Source organism: Coregonus clupeaformis, chromosome 36, assembly GCF_020615455.1.
Source record: "Coregonus clupeaformis isolate EN_2021a chromosome 36, ASM2061545v1, whole genome shotgun sequence".
In the NCBI taxonomy this organism is placed as follows: Eukaryota; Metazoa; Chordata; class Actinopteri; order Salmoniformes; family Salmonidae; genus Coregonus; species Coregonus clupeaformis.
Genome location: NC_059227.1, coordinates 24,296,671 through 24,311,091, shown reverse-complemented (window position 1 = coordinate 24,311,091; position 14,421 = coordinate 24,296,671).

Genomic DNA, 14,421 nt, shown 5'->3' with positions numbered 1-14,421 from the left:
ATCGGTATGGTGTTCATGGGGGAGCCTGGGATCACCAGGTCGTCTAAGGAGGGGTGTACCGGCCCAGGTCGGAAACGAAGCAGGTCAAAATCCCCGTGCCGTCCAGTAGTGGGATAGCGCCTTGAATAGAAGCTGCAGCGCAGCCTTGGCAATATAGCGAAACCTAATCTTTATTTAGTTGTAGTTGTTAAAAAAAGTAATTCGTGATACAAATTCTCGAGCATCCCACAAAACAAGTAAAAAGAAAGCAGCACTACAAGCATGTTACACGAGGGAAAAGTCCATATTTACGTACAAAGGCTGTACTTTTTTCAAAAAGTTATTTCAATTTATTTTAGAGCTGACCCAGACAGTAGAAAGGTTAACAACTGTATTGTGCCTTTGTTGAGATAAAATAAAGATGGAGAGTATAGTCGAGCTTAGCCTCTTCCTCTCTGTCTATATACTTTTAACTAATCAGGGTAGCATGTAAAACACTGATATTGTTCCTTCCCTTTCACACATTATGTATGATCATTAAATAAATACACACATAAATCATTGCTTTGAAGAGACTGAACTAAAATGTCCAATAAACATTATACATTTTATTATAAGCTACCGTTAACTTCTTCCTGGCAGTCGACTGTATATATAATATATATTGTCTTTGAGGCCGACAGCCTTCCTTCGAAATTCCGTTACACTCTCCTACCTCCATGCACTTTACCTGCAGCAGAGTATCTCGCCGGGCGCAGTGGCGCGTGCCTGTAATCCAAGTCACTGGGAGGCAGAGGTTGGTGGATCGAATGAGCTGAGGAGTTCTGGGCTGCGGAATGGGTGTCCGCACTAAGTTCGGTATCGGTATGGTGTTCCTGGGGAGCCTGGGATCACCAGGTCGTCTAAGGAGGGGTGTACAGGCCCAGGTCGGAAACGAAGCAGGTCAAAATCCCCGTGCCGTCCAGTAGTGGGATAGCGCCTTGAATAGAAGCTGCAGCGCAGCCTTGGCAATATAGCGAAACCTAATCTTTATTTGTTAATTTAGTTGTAGTTGTTAAAAAAAGTAATTCGTGATACAAATACTCACGCATCCTACAAAACAAGTAAAAAGAAAGCAGCACTACAAGCATGGTACACGATGGAAAAGTCCATATTTACGTACAAAGGCTGTACTTCTTTCAAAAAGTTATTTCAATTTATTTTAGAGCTGACCCAGACAGTAGAAAGGTTAACAACTGTATTGTGCCTTTGTTGAGATCAAATAAAGATGGAGAGTATAGTCGAGCTTAGCCTCTTCCTCTCTGTCTATATACTTTTAACTAATCAGGGTAGCATGTAAAACACTGATATTGTTCCTGCCCTTTCACACATTCTGTATGATCAGTAAATAAATACACACAGAAATCCTTGCTTTGACAAGACTGACATAGACTTAAGAGACTGAACTAAAATGACCAATAAACATTATACATTTTATTATAAGCTACCGTTAACTTCTTCCTGGCAGTCGACTGTATATAAAATACATATTGTCTTTGAGGCCGACAGCCTTCCTTCGAAATTCCGTTACACTCTCCTACCTCCATGCACTTTACCTGCAGCAGAGTATCTCGCCGGGCGCAGTGGCGCGTGCCTGTAATCCAAGTCACTGGGAGGCTGAGGTTGGTGGATCGAATGAGCTGAGGAGTTCTGGGCTGCATTGCACTATGTGGAATGGGTGTCCGCACTAAGTTCGGTATCGGTATGGTGTTCCTGGGGGAGCCTGGGATCACCAGGTCGTCTAAGGAGGGGTGTACCGGCCCAGGTCGGAAACGAAGCAGGTCAAAATCCCCGTGCCGTCCAGTAGTGGGATAGCGCCTTGAATAGAAGCTGCAGCGCAGCCTTGGCAATATAGCGAAACCTAATCTTTATTTAGTTGTAGTTGTTAAAAAAAAGTAATTCGTGATACAAATTCTCGCGCATTCCACAAAACAAGTAAAAAGAAAGCAGCACTACAAGCATGTTACACGAGGGAAAAGTCCATATTTACGTACAAAGGCTGTACTTTTTTCAAAAAGTTATTTCAATTTATTTTAGAGCTGACCCAGACAGTAGATAGGTTAACAACTGTATTGTGCCTTTGTTGAGATAAAATAAAGATGGAGAGTATAGTCGAGCTTAGCCTCTTCCTCTCTGTCTATATACTTTTAACTAATCAGGGTAGCATGTAAAACACTGATATTGTTCCTGCCCTTTCACACATTCTGTATGATCATTAAATAAATACACACAGAAATCATTGCTTTGACAAGACTGACGTAGACTTAAGAGACTGAACTAAAATGTCCAATAAACATTATACATTTTATTATAAGCTACCGTTAACTTCTTCCCTGGCAGTCGACTGTTATATAAAATATATATTGTCTTTGAGGCCGACAGCCTTCCTTCGAAATTCCGTTACACTCTCCTACCTCCATGCACTTTACCTGCAGCAGAGTATCTCGCCGGGCGCAGTGGCGCGTGCCTGTAATCCAAGTCACTGGGAGGCTGAGGTTGGTGGATCGAATGAGCTGAGGAGTTCTGGGCTGCATTGCACTATGTGGAATGGGTGTCCGCACTAAGTTCGGTATCGGTATGGTGTTCCTGGGGGAGCCTGGGATCACCAGGTCGTCTAAGGAGGGGTGTACAGGCCCAGGTCGGAAACGAAGCAGGTCAAAATCCCCGTGCCGTCCAGTAGTGGGATAGCGCCTTGAATAGAAGCTGCAGCGCAGCCTTGGCAATATAGCGAAACCTAATCTTTATTTGTTTTTAGTTGTAGTTGTTAAAAAAAGTAATTCGTGATACAAATACTCACTCATCCTACAAAACAAGTAAAAAAGAAAGCAGCACTACAAGCATGGTACACGATGGAAAAGTCCATATTTACGTACAAAGGCTGTACTTCTTTCAAAAAGTTATTTCAATTTATTTTAGAGCTGACCCAGACAATAGAAAGGTTAACAACTGTATTGTGCCTTTTTTGAGATCAAATAAAGATGGAGAGTATAGTCGAGCTTAGCCTCTTCCTCTCTGTCTATATACTTTTAACTAATCAGGGTAGCATGTAAAACACTGATATTGTTCCTGCCCTTTCACACATTCTGTATGATCAGTAAATAAATACACACAGAAATCCTTGCTTTGACAAGACTGACATAGACTTAAGAGACTGAACTAAAATGACCAATAAACATTATACATTTTATTATAAGCTACCGTTAACTTCTTCCTGGCAGTCGACTGTATATAAAATACATATTGTCTTTGAGGCCGACAGCCTTCCTTCGAAATTCCGTTACACTCTCCTACCTCCATGCACTTTACCTGCAGCAGAGTATCTCGCCGGGCGCAGTGGCGCGTGCCTGTAATCCAAGTCACTGGGAGGCTGAGGTTGGTGGATCGAATGAGCTGAGGAGTTCTGGGCTGCATTGCACTATGTGGAATGGGTGTCCGCACTAAGTTCGGTATCGGTATGGTGTTCCTGGGGGAGCCTGGGATCACCAGGTCGTCTAAGGAGGGGTGTACAGGCCCAGGTCGGAAACGAAGCAGGTCAAAATCCCCGTGCCGTCCAGTAGTGGGATAGCGCCTTGAATAGAAGCTGCAGCGCAGCCTTGGCAATATAGCGAAACCTAATCTTTATTTAGTTGTAGGCCTAGTTGTTAAAAAAAGTAATTCGTGATACAAATTCTCGCGCATTCCACAAAACAAGTAAAAAGAAAGCAGCACTACAAGCATGTTACACGAGGGAAAAGTCCATATTTACGTACAAAGGCTGTACTTTTTTCAAAAAGTTATTTCAATTTATTTTAGAGTTGACCCAGACAGTAGAAAGGTTAACAACTGTATTGTGCCTTTGTTGAGATAAAATAAAGATGGAGAGTATAGTCGAGCTTAGCCTCTTCCTCTCTGTCTATATACTTTTAACTAATCAGGGTAGCATGTAAAACACTGATATTGTTCCTGCCCTTTCACACATTCTGTATGATCAGTAAATAAATACACACAGAAATCATTGCTTTGACAAGACTGACATAGACTTAAGAGACTGAACTAAAATGTCCAATAAACATTATACATTTTTTCATAAGCTACCGTTAACTTCTTCCTGGCAGTCGACTGTTATATAAAATATATATTGTCTTTGAGGCCGACAGCCTTCCTTCGAAATTCAGTTACACTCTCCTACCTCCATGCACTTTACCTGCAGCAGAGTATCTCGCCGGGCGCAGTGGCGCGTGCCTGTAATCCAAGTCACTGGGAGGCTGAGGTTGGTGGATTGAATGAGCTGAGGAGTTCTGGGCTGCATTGCACTATATGGAATGGGTGTCCGCACTAAGTTCGGTATCGGTATGGTGTTCCTGGGGGAGCCTGGGATCACCAGGTCGTCTAAGGAGGGGTGTACCGGCCCAGGTCGGAAACGAAGCAGGTCAAAATCCCCGTGCCGTCCAGTAGTGGGATAGCGCCTTGAATAGAAGCTGCAGCGCAGCCTTGGCAATATAGCGAAACCTAATCTTTATTTAGTTGTAGTTGTTAAAAAAAGTAATTCGTGATACAAATTCTCGAGCATCCCACAAAACAAGTAAAAAGAAAGCAGCACTACAAGCATGTTACACGAGGGAAAAGTCCATATTTACGTACAAAGGCTGTACTTTTTTCAAAAAGTTATTTCAATTCATTTTAGAGCTGACCCAGACAGTAGAAAGGTTAACAACTGTATTGTGCCTTTGTTGAGATAAAATAAAGATGGAGAGTATAGTCGAGCTTAGCCTCTTCCTCTCTGTCTATATACTTTTAACTAATCAGGGTAGCATGTAAAACACTGATATTGTTCCTTCCCTTTCACACATTATGTATGATCATTAAATAAATACACACAGAAATCATTGCTTTGAAGAGACTGAACTAAAATGTCCAATAAACATTATACATTTTATTATAAGCTACCGTTAACTTCTTCCTGGCAGTCGACTGTATATAATATATATTGTCTTTGAGGCCGACAGCCTTCCTTCGAAATTCCGTTACACTCTCCTACCTCCATGCACTTTACCTGCAGCAGTGTATCTCGCCGGGCGCAGTGGCGCGTGCCTGTAATCCAAGTCACTGGGAGGCAGAGGTTGGTGGATCGAATGAGCTGAGGAGTTCTGGGCTGCGGAATGGGTATCCGCACTAAGTTCGGTATCGGTATGGTGTTCCTGGGGGAGCCTGGGATCACCAGGTCGTCTAAGGAGGGGTGTACAGGCCCAGGTCGGAAACGAAGCAGGTCAAAATCCCCGTGCCGTCCAGTAGTGGGATAGCGCCTTGAATAGAAGCTGCAGCGCAGCCTTGGCAATATAGCGAAACCTAATCTTTATTTGTTAATTTAGTTGTAGTTGTTAAAAAAAGTAATTCGTGATACAAATACTCACTCATCCTACAAAACAAGTAAAAAGAAAGCAGCACTACAAGCATGGTACACGATGGAAAAGTCCATATTTACGTACAAAGGCTGTACTTCTTTCAAAAAGTTATTTCAATTTATTTTAGAGCTGACCTTGACAGTAGAAAGGTTAACAACTGTATTGTGCCTTTGTTGAGATCAAATAAAGATGGAGAGTATAGTCGAGCTTAGCCTCTTCCTCTCTGTCTATATACTTTTAACTAATCAGGGTAGCATGTAAAACACTGATATTGTTCCTGCCCTTTCACACATTCTGTATGATCAGTAAATAAATACACACAGAAATCCTTGCTTTGACAAGACTGACATAGACTTAAGAGACTGAACTAAAATGACCAATAAACATTATACATTTTATTATAAGCTACCGTTAACTTCTTCCTGGCAGTCGACTGTATATAAAATAAATATTGTCTTTGAGGCCGACATCCTTCCTTCGAAATTCCGTTACACTCTCCTACCTTCATGCACTTTACCTGCAGCAGAGTATCTCGCCGGGCGCAGTGGCGCGTGCCTGTAATCCAAGTCACTGGGAGGCTGAGGTTGGTGGATTGAATGAGCTGAGGAGTTCTGGGCTGCATTGCACTATATGGAATGGGTGTCCGCACTAAGTTCGGTATCGGTATGGTGTTCCTGGGGGAGCCTGGGATCACCAGGTCGTCTAAGGAGGGGTGTACCGGCCCAGGTCGGAAACGAAGCAGGTCAAAATCCCCGTGCCGTCCAGTAGTGGGATAGCGCCTTGAATAGAAGCTGCAGCGCAGCCTTGGCAATATAGCGAAACCTAATCTTTATTTAGTTGTAGTTGTTAAAAAAAGTAATTCGTGATACAAATTCTCGAGCATCCCACAAAACAAGTAAAAAGAAAGCAGCACTACAAGCATGTTACACGAGGGAAAAGTCCATATTTACGTACAAAGGCTGTACTTTTTTCAGAAAGTTATTTCAATTCATTTTAGAGCTGACCCAGACAGTAGATAGGTTAACAACTGTATTGTGCCTTTGTTGAGATAAAATAAAGATGGAGAGTATAGTCGAGCTTAGCCTCTTCCTCTCTGTCTATATACTTTTAACTAATCAGGGTAGCATGTAAAACACTGATATTGTTCCTGCCCTTTCACACATTCTGTATGATCATTAAATAAATACACACAGAAATCATTGCTTTGACAAGACTGACGTAGACTTAAGAGACTGAACTAAAATGTCCAATAAACATTATACATATTATTATACGCTACCGTTAACTTCTTCCTGGCAGTCGACTGTTATATAAAATATATATTGTCTTTGAGGCCGACAGCCTTCCTTCGAAATTCCGTTACACTCTCCTACCTCCATGTACTTTACCTGCAGCAGAGTATCTCGCCGGGCGCAGTGGCGCGTGCCTGTAATCCAAGTCACTGGGAGGCTGAGGTTGGTGGATCGAATGAGCTGAGGAGTTCTGGGCTGCATTGCACTATGTGGAATGGGTGTCCGCACTAAGTTCGGTATCGGTATGGTGTTCCTGGGGGAGCCTGGGATCACCAGGTCGTCTAAGGAGGGGTGTACAGGCCCAGGTCGGAAACGAAGCAGGTCAAAATCCCCGTGCCGTCCAGTAGTGGGATAGCGCCTTGAATAGAAGCTGCAGCGCAGCCTTGGCAATATAGCGAAACCTAATCTTTATTTGTTAATTTAGTTGTAGTTGTTAAAAAAAGTAATTCGTGATACAAATACTCACTCATCCTACAAAACAAGTAAAAAGAAAGCAGCACTACAAGCATGGTACACGATGGAAAAGTCCATATTTACGTACAAAGGCTGTACTTCTTTCAAAAAGTTATTTCAATTTATTTTAGAGCTGACCTTGACAGTAGAAAGGTTAACAACTGTATTGTGCCTTTGTTGAGATCAAATAAAGATGGAGAGTATAGTCGAGCTTAGCCTCTTCCTCTCTGTCTATATACTTTTAACTAATCAGGGTAGCATGTAAAACACTGATATTGTTCCTGCCCTTTCACACATTCTGTATGATCAGTAAATAAATACACACAGAAATCCTTGCTTTGACAAGACTGACATAGACTTAAGAGACTGAACTAAAATGACCAATAAACATTATACATTTTATTATAAGCTACCGTTAACTTCTTCCTGGCAGTCGACTGTATATAAAATACATATTGTCTTTGAGGCCGACAGCCTTCCTTCGAAATTCCGTTACACTCTCCTACCTCCATGCACTTTACCTGCAGCAGAGTATCTCGCCGGGCGCAGTGGCGCGTGCCTGTAATCCAAGTCACTGGGAGGCTGAGGTTGGTGGATCGAATGAGCTGAGGAGTTCTGGGCTGCATTGCACTATGTGGAATGGGTGTCCGCACTAAGTTCGGTATCGGTATGGTGTTCCTGGGGGAGCCTGGGATCACCAGGTCGTCTAAGGAGGGGTGTACCGGCCCAGGTCGGAAACGAAGCAGGTCAAAATCCCCGTGCCGTCCAGTAGTGGGATAGCGCCTTGAATAGAAGCTGCAGCGCAGCCTTGGCAATATAGCGAAACCTAATCTTTATTTAGTTGTAGTTGTTAAAAAAAGTAATTCGTGATACAAATTCTCGCGCATTCCACAAAACAAGTAAAAAGAAAGCAGCACTACAAGCATGTTACACGAGGGAAAAGTCCATATTTACGTACAAAGGCTGTACTTTTTTCAAAAAGTTATTTCAATTTATTTTAGAGCTGACCCAGACAGTAGATAGGTTAACAACTGTATTGTGCCTTTGTTGAGATAAAATAAAGATGGAGAGTATAGTCGAGCTTAGCCTCTTCCTCTCTGTCTATATACTTTTAACTAATCAGGGTAGCATGTAAAACACTGATATTGTTCCTGCCCTTTCACACATTCTGTATGATCATTAAATAAATACACACAGAAATCATTGCTTTGACAAGACTGACGTAGACTTAAGAGACTGAACTAAAATGTCCAATAAACATTATACATTTTATTATAAGCTACCGTTAACTTCTTCCTGGCAGTCGACTGTTATATAAAATATATATTGTCTTTGAGGCCGACAGCCTTCCTTCGAAATTCCGTTACACTCTCCTACCTCCATGCACTTTACCTGCAGCAGAGTATCTCGCCGGGCGCAGTGGCGCGTGCCTGTAATCAAAGTCACTGGGAGGCTGAGGTTGGTGGATCGAATGAGCTGAGGAGTTCTGGGCTGCATTGCACTATGTGGAATGGGTGTCCGCACTAAGTTCGGTATCGGTATGGTGTTCCTGGGGGAGCCTGGGATCACCAGGTCGTCTAAGGAGGGGTGTACCGGCCCAGGTCGGAAACGAAGCAGGTCAAAATCCCCGTGCCGTCCAGTAGTGGGATAGCGCCTTGAATAGAAGCTGCAGCGCAGCCTTGGCAATATAGCGAAACCTAATCTTTATTATTTAATTTAGTTGTAGTTGTTAAAAAAAGTAATTCGTTTTACAAATACTCACGCATCCCACAAAACAAGTAAAAAGAAAGCAGCACTACAAGCATGTTACACGAGGGAAAAGTCCATATTTACGTACAAAGGCTGTTCTTTTTTCAAAAAGTTATTTCAATTTATTTTAGAGCTGACCCAGACAGTAGAAAGGTTAACAACTGTATTGTGCCTTTGTTGAGATCAAATAAAGATGGAGAGTATAGTCGAGCTTAGCCTCTTCCTCTCTGTCTATATACTTTTAACTAATCAGGGTAGCATGTAAAACACTGATATTGTTCATTCCCTTTCACACATTCTGTATGATCATTAAATAAATACACACAGAAATCATTGCTTTGACAAGACTGACGTAGACTTAAGAGACTGAACTAAAATGTCCAATAAACATTATACATTTTATTATAAGCTACCGTTAACTTCTTCCTGGCAGTCGACTGTATATAAAATATATATTGTCTTTGAGGCCGACAGCCTTCCTTCGAAATTCCGTTACACTCTCCTACCTCCATGCACTTTACCTGCAGCAGAGTATCTCGCCGGGCGCAGTGGCGCGTGCCTGTAATCCAAGTCACTGGGAGGCTGAGGTTGGTGGATCGAATGAGCTGAGGAGTTCTGGGCTGCATTGCACTATGTGGAATGGGTGTCCGCACTAAGTTCGGTATCGGTATGGTGTTCCTGGGGGAGCCTGGGATCACCAGGTCGTCTAAGGAGGGGTGTACCGGCCCAGGTCGGAAACGAAGCAGGTCAAAATCCCCGTGCCGTCCAGTAGTGGGATAGCGCCTTGAATAGAAGCTGCAGCCCAGCCTTGGCAATATAGCGAAACCTAATCTTTATTTAGTTGTAGTTGTTAAAAAAAGTAATTCGTGATACAAATTCTCGCGCATCCCACAAAACAAGTAAAAAGAAAGCAGCACTACAAGCATGTTACACGAGGGAAAGTCCATATTTACGTACAAAGGCTGTACTTTTTTCAAAAAGTTATTTCAATTTATTTTAGAGCTGACCCAGACAGTAGAAAGGTTAAAAACTGTATTGTGCCTTTGTTGAGATAAAATAAACATGGAGAGTATAGTCGAGCTTAGCCTCTTCCTCTCTGTCTATATACTTTTAACTAATCAGGGTAGCATGTAAAACACTGATATTGTTCATTCCCTTTCACACATTCTGTATGATCATTAAATAAATACACACAGAAATCATTGCTTTGACAAGACTGACGTAGACTTAAGAGACTGAACTAAAATGTCCAATAAACATTATACATTTTATTACAAGCTACCGTTAACTTCTTCCTGGCAGTCGACTGTATATAAAATATATATTGTCTTTGAGGCCGACAGCCTTCCTTCGAAATTCCGTTACACTCTCCTACCTCCATGCACTTTACCTGCAGCAGAGTATCTCGCCGGGCGCAGTGGCGCGTGCCTGTAATCCAAGTCACCGGGAGGCAGAGGTTGGTGGATCGAATGAGCTGAGGAGTTCTGGGCTGCGGAATGGGTGTCCGCACTAAGTTCGGTAGCGGTATGGTGAGCCTGGGATCACCAGGTCGTCTAAGGAGGGGTGTACAGGCCCAGGTCGGAAACGAAGCAGGTCAAAATCCCCGTGCCGTCCAGTAGTGGGATAGCGCCTTGAATAGAAGCTGCAGCGCAGCCTTGGCAATATAGCGAAACCTAATCTTTATTTGTTAATTTAGTTGTAGTTGTTAAAAAAAGTAATTTGTGATACAAATTCTCGCGCATCCCACAAAACAAGTAAAAAGAAAGCAGCACTACAAGCATGGTACACGATGGAAAAGTCCATATTTACGTACAAAGGCTGTACTTCTTTCAAAAAGTTATTTCAATTTATTTTAGAGCTGACCCAGACAGTAGAAAGGTTAAAAACTGTATTGTGCCTTTGTTGAGATAAAATAAACATGGAGAGTATAGTCGAGCTTAGCCTCTTCCTCTCTGTCTTTATACTTTTAACTAATCAGGGTAGCATGTAAAACACTGATATTGTTCCTGCCCTTTCACACATTCTGTATGATCAGTAAATAAATACACACAGAAATCATTGCTTTGACAAGACTGACATAGACTTAAGAGACTGAACTAAAATGTCCAATAAACATTATACATTTTTTCATAAGCTACCGTTAACGTCTTCATGGCAGTCGACTGTAAAGCGACTGTATATAAAATACATATTGTCTTTGAGGCCGACAGCCTTCCTTCGAAATTCCGTTACACTCTCCTACCTCCATGCACTTTACCTGCAGCAGAGTATCTCGCCGGGCGCAGTGGCGCGTGCCTGTAATCCAAGTCACTGGGAGGCTGAGGTTGGTGGATCGAATGAGCTGAGGAGTTCTGGGCTGCATTGCACTATGTGGAATGGGTGTTCGCACTAAGTTCGGTATCGGTATGGTGTTCCTGGGGGAGCCTGGGATCACCAGGTCGTCTAAAGAGGGGTGTACCGGCCCAGGTCGGAAACGAAGCAGGTCAAAATCCCCGTGCCGTCCAGTAGTGGGATAGCGCCTTGAATAGAAGCTGCAGCGCAGCCTTGGCAATATAGCGAAACCTAATCTTTATTTGTTAATTTAGTTGTAGTTGTTAAAAAAAGTAATTCGTGATACAAATACTCACGCATCCCACAAAACAAGTAAAAAGAAACCAGCACTACAAGCATGTTACACGAGGGAAAAGTCCATATTTACGTACAAAGGCTGTACTTCTTTCAAAAAGTTATTTCAATTTATTTTAGAGCTGACCCAGACAGTAGAAAGGTTAACAACTGTATTGTGCCTTTGTTGAGATAAAATAAAGATGGAGAGTATAGTCGAGCTTAGCTTCTTCCTCTCTGTCTATATACTTTTAACTAATCAGGGTAGCATGTAAAACACTGATATTGTTCATTCCCTTTCACACATTCTGTATGATCATTAAATAAATACACACAGAAATCCTTGCTTTGACAAGACTGACATAGACTTAAGAGACTGAACTAAAATATAATAATATGCAATTTAGAAGACGCTTTTATCCAAAGCGACTTACAGTCATGCGTGCATACATTTTTTTTGTGTGTGTATGGGTGGTCCCGGTGATCGAACCCACTACCTTGGCGTTACAAGCGCCGTGCTCTACCAGCTGAGGTACAGAGGACCACATACATTTTACATTTTATTATAAGCTACCGTTAACTTCTTCCTGGCAGTCGACGGTATATAAAATACATATTGTCTTTGAGGCCGACAGCCTTCCTTCGAAATTCCGTTACACTCTCCTACCTCCATGCACTTTACCTGCAGCAGAGTATCTCGCCGGGCGCAGTGGCGCGTGCCTGTAATCCAAGTCACTGTGGAGGCTGAGGTTGGTGGATCGAATGAGCTGAGGAGTTCTGTGCTGCATTGCACTATGTGGAATGGGTGTCCGCACTAAGTTCGGTATCGGTATGGTGTTCCTGGGGGAGCCTGGGATCACCAGGTCGTCTAAGGAGGGGTGTACCGGCCAAGGTCGGAAACGAAGCAGGTCAAAATCCCCGTGCCGTCCAGTAGTGGGATAGCGCCTTGAATAGAAGCTGCAGCGCAGCCTTGGCAATATAGCGAAACCTAATCTTTATTTAGTTGTAGTTGTTAAAAAAAGTAATTCGTGATAAAAAGTCTCGCGCATCCCACAAAACAAGTAAAAAGAAAGCAGCACTACAAGCATGTTACACGAGGGAAAAGTCCATATTTACGTACAAAGGCTGTACTTTTTTCAAAAAGTTATTTCAATTTATTTTAGAGCTGACCCAGACAGTAGATAGGTTAACAACTGTATTGTGCCTTTGTTGAGATAAAATAAAGATGGAGAGTATAGTCGAGCTTAGCCTCTTCCTCTCTGTCTATATACTTTTAACTAATCAGGGTAGCATGTAAAACACTGATATTGTTCCTGCCCTTTCACACATTCTGTATGATCATTAAATAAATACACACAGAAATCATTGCTTTGACAAGACTGACGTAGACTTAAGAGACTGAACTAAAATGTCCAATAAACATTATACATTTTATTATAAGCTACCGTTAACTTCTTCCTGGCAGTCGACTGTTATATAAAATATATATTGTATTTGAGGCCGACAGCCTTCCTTCGAAATTCCGTTACACTCTCCTACCTCCATGCACTTTACCTGCAGCAGAGTATCTCGCCGGGCGCAGTGGCGCGTGCCTGTAATCCAAGTCACTGTGGAGGCTGAGGTTGGTGGATCGAATGAGCTGAGGAGTTCTGGGCTGCATTGCACTATGTGGAATGGGTGTCTGCACTAAATTCGTTATCGGTATGGTGTTCATGGGGGAGCCTGGGATTACCACGTCGTTTTAAGGAGGGGTGTATCGGCCTAAATCGGAAACGAAGCAGGTCAAAATCCCCGTGCCGTCCAGTAGTGGGATAGCGCCTTGAATAGAAGCTGCAGCGCAGCCTTGGCAATATAGCGAAACCCAATCTTTATTTGTTAATTTAGTTGTAGTTGTTAAAAAAAGTAATTCGTTTTACAAATACTCACGCATCCCACAAAACAAGTAAAAAGAAACCAGCACTACAGGCATGGTACACGAGGGAAAATTCCATATTTACGTACAAAGGCTGTACTTCTTTCAAAAAGTTATTTCAATTTATTTTAGAGCTGACCCAGACAGTAGAAAGGTTAACAACTGTATTGTGCCTTTGTTGAGATAAAATAAAGATGGAGAGTATAGTCGAGCTTAGCCTCTTCCTCTCTGTCTGTATACTTTTAACTAATCAGGGTAGCATGTAAAACACTGATATTGTTCCTTCCCTTTCACACATTCTGTATGATCAGTAAATAAATACACACATAAATCATTGCTTTGACAAGACTGACATAGACTTAAGAAACTGAACTAAAATGTCCAATAAACATTACACATTTTATTATAAGCTACCGTTAACTTCTTCCTGGCAGTCGACTGTAAACCGACTGTAGATAAAATATATATTGTCTTTGAGGCCGACAGCCTTCCTTCGAAATTCCGTTACACTTTCCTACCTCCATGCACTTTATCTGCACCTGAGATTCTTGCTGGGCGCAGTGCCTGTAATCCAAGTCACTTTGAGGCTGAGGTTTTTTGGATCGAATGAGCTGAGGAGTTCTGGGCTGCATCGCACTATGTGGAATGGGTGTCCGCACTAAGTTCGGTATCGGTATGGTGTTCCTGGGGGAGCCTGAGATTACCAGGTCGTCTAAGGAGGGGTGTACCGGCCCAGGTCAGAAACGAAGCAGGTCAATACCCCGTCCTGTAGTTGGATAGCGCATGTGAATAGACTTTGGCAATATAGTGAAACCTAACATGTTATATTTATTAAAAATAAGTATTTCGCTATACAAATACTCCCGCATCCCACAAAAATAGTAAAAAGAAAGCAGACGAACAAATGTAGTAGGTTATTTTCTCTTGATAATTTAGAATTATACTCACTCCTACTGGCGAAGGGAGTGATAGTACTGTATTTCATGTATGCACACATTACTGTCAGTCGCTT